General features: G+C 38.1%; 1 long non-coding RNA gene across 1 annotated transcript; it reads left to right on the top strand.

Moving 5' to 3' along the window:
• Window positions 1-267: 267 nt before the first annotated feature.
• Window positions 268-1,305, top strand: LOC143418729 (uncharacterized). Its single transcript, XR_013098742.1, has 3 exons — window positions 268-455; window positions 584-692; window positions 812-1,305. It is a non-coding gene; the product is annotated as an uncharacterized LOC143418729 (long non-coding RNA).
• Window positions 1,306-3,471: the final 2,166 nt, after the last annotated feature.

Raw genomic sequence — 3,471 nt, forward strand, 5'->3', positions numbered from 1 at the left:
TATTGTACTGTTCATCTGCAACAAAAATAGTGTTTTTATAAAATATATTTTTATTTACTTTTCACCACTTTCCTAGACATAACTTTTGTGATCCATACCATTTTGCTTTCATTATTGAGGTTGGCTTGGATGTTTTTGTTAACATGTACAATCTGATTGTTAGACAAATTGGTTGCATTCTATACAACTACATTTAAATTACATCTGTTTGTTTGTTTGTTTGTTTTTTTTCTCTTACAGATAAAATGATATGCCAGTGCAGGCTGCCTTGTAGGACAACAGGACACTTTCACTGCCCTGTCTGTAAGATTACAATCATACGGCGTGGGGATATGGCAAGGCATTTATTGTCTTGTCAGCATTCTTCAATGCCAAGTCAGCCACCATTATCAGGACTGCTCCCCGCTGAACTCTCCGAGGAGACCCGTCTCCCCCCCCCCAAGGTTTTGTCTTCGGTATCTGAACCATTTTCTGAGTCTTTGTTAGAACATTCATATGCTCTACCCTCTGTGTTCAATAAAACTGCAGCTGATGGAAAGTCCATGAAATTGACATGCCCTCACTGTGGCCTTACTCTTCATAGCTCTGGCAAGCTATTTGCACACTGGAGAGAGGAAGCCAAAGCTGTGCTTGAAGGACAACACGTGCCCATTTTCAGACTGAAAAAGCGCAAGTTCCAGGAAGTCAGTCAGGTCAGTATTCACTTTAAACAGTAGTGTAATTACATGGTTAGTGAAATTTGAATAACTGTTAAAAAACTGTTCTGCAACAGAGAAATAACTATGTTTTCATCCCCATTTGCCTGACACAGGAGCCAGCAGTTGTTGAAGATCTGCGTCCTGCTGTGCAGTGGGTTGTCCAAAATAAGGCACTTTTCTGTGGACATGTAACAATGCCCAACTATCTGTCCTTAAATCAAGGGGACCAGCAGAGGGTCTTAATAGACATGTCAGAGGAAGAAGACACTGGAGCAAGGGACTTGTTCCTCTTTGTTTTTCAGTTTGCAGAGGACATGGAGCTCTTTTTGAAAGCATGTGCTGATGAGCAGGGGCTAAGGGTCAGTGCTATGTTTGACATGTAATGGACAAATGAAGGCACTGGCTGTGTTTGTTTGTTTGTTTAATATGTTGTTGTTGTTTTTTTGTTTTGTTTTTTGCGTAGTACAAAATTCCAATTAAACTTATTTCAAAATGTTGTTCACTTTATTCTGTGTCCATACTTATAATAAAGGATTACAGTGAAACAGCATTAAATGTAAATGTAACAGCATTTTTTTTTAAACTTGTATTTTCAAAATAAAAAGCTTATTGTTGATATTAACAGTAAAGAATTGTAATCAATAATATTTTTATACATTTTAAACATTAACACTCTGGGCTCTATCCTGGCCATCTGTGGACACTTCACTTATTCTTTTTTTTGACTACTGCACTGCAGAGGACCAAAAGAATGACACGGGTTTGATCTTAAGGATCTAATAGTTGTGTGTGTTGTGCATGACATTGCCACACAAATATGTATTTGAAAGATAGAGTAGAATAAATTATGACGCATGAAATATTACATAGGCTGCAGTGAATTTCTGTTGATACAGACTATTGAGCTTTGAGTTTCCCAGTCAAACTTAGCTTTGAAGCACCTGCTAAAAACACTTTTACTCTTGTACATTTCAAAACAAGACACCATAGCCAAAATATTAACAAAATATGTATTATTAAAAAATTCAAAGCTGCAGCACATACAGCAACAAACACCGTTAGTAAATGTGTCCTGGAGTTTATGCAGGTGCAGAAAGTGCTGCTGCTGTAAGTCAGCCTAACAGCTTCCAGATCACTTATTTTTCTGGAAAGATGGTAGGAAGGGCATCACTGCTCATTTCTACAGTCTCCCAGATCTTGGAATACAATCCCTTTGTACCATGAAACCACTTCGCAGTACTAGGAGTCCACTAAAACCTACAAAGAGAGTGATCCCGGAAGAAATTGGGCACACACTAGTGACCTCAACAATTGCAAGACAGCCTTTTCCCCGATGCTCAGATGGGGGAAAAAAGGAAGTTTCATGAAAACATTAGGACTTTAGGTAATATATAACCTAACTGGCTATAAAGAGTAAAAAATTTAGATACAATTTTGATTTTGATGAAAAGGACTGGTGCTATTTTAAAGAGTCACGTCGGCAAAAGTAGATAAATGTTTTAAGAAATATACATTTTATAGCATTTTGTGAACATACACAAAAAGTGGCCATTTTTGGCAACAAACAAGCTGAGAGAGAGTTTTATATTTTTGGCTCTCCTTGAACAAAAATAATAGTGCATAATAATCAATGTTGATGTTAATCAATTAGATGTCCCAGACTCTACTATTAATAATACAGCAGCCCCTCGTTTATCGCTGGTGTTACGTTCAAAAAATAACCCGCGGTAGGTGAAATCCATGAAGTAGCCAACTTTATTTTTTACAATTATTATAGATGTTAAGACTGTAAAACCCCTCACTACTTGCTTTATACACTTTTCTCAGACAGGCATGAACATTTTCACACTTTTCCTTCGTAGAAACATGAGTCCAGTATTATGGAATGAAACCTAAAGGTGCATTTGAGGGTGCAAAACGTTTCGTCGGCATTGTTGTGTTTGTTTGGGAGAAAACTTCCAAACATACAGTGCAGCACTTCAGAGTTACACTGCTAGCGATCGAAGATTTATGTAAATTCGACAAGCTAAACGCATTCTGTACTGTACAGCAGGAGTCCCCAACCTTTTTGCACCACAGACCACTTTAATGTCAGACAATATTTTCAGGGAACGACCTTTAAGGTGTCGCGGATAAATACAACAAAAGAATAAAAAAAAGAAACTGTGGTATTTTGTAAATATAATAATAAGCGTGACTTGAGCTGTGCGCCAGCAACAATGACAGTGACATCCTCCTCTCTGCTTCTTAACGCTCTCTGGTCGCTATGGTAACGCGTAAATAGTTCTTTCAAAATAAGACACACAACTACAACCATACATTTCACACCGGAGGATCAACTCTCGCGGAACGGTACCAAAAGACTCACGGACCGGGACCGGTCCGTGGGCCTATTAGGGACCGCTCCTGTACAGGAGACACTGGACTAGATTGATTGACAATGGTCTACAGCAATCAGAACGCACAACACGATGTACTGTAAAAAAAAAATAAATCAGCGAAACAGCAAGTGTCACTTTTGGCCACGAACAATTTAGGGGATGGTGAATTTTTTTGAACAAACCCAGAGTGTTAAAAAAAACCCCACTTAAAACCATTTTTATTTCTCAGCAGCATCAATAGTAACAAAAACGCAATTTAGTTTTCGCTGTCAAAGTCGATTTAACTGAAGTTACGTGTTTCCGGTTACTGTGGAGCTCCACAGCAGCTGCAGCCAGGTGCTCTTGGTAGTAACAGGTAAATGAACTTTTTTTTAAATTATTTGAATATATAT

This window comes from Maylandia zebra, linkage group LG5 (assembly GCF_041146795.1).
Source record: "Maylandia zebra isolate NMK-2024a linkage group LG5, Mzebra_GT3a, whole genome shotgun sequence".
Classification (NCBI taxonomy): domain Eukaryota; kingdom Metazoa; phylum Chordata; class Actinopteri; order Cichliformes; family Cichlidae; genus Maylandia; species Maylandia zebra.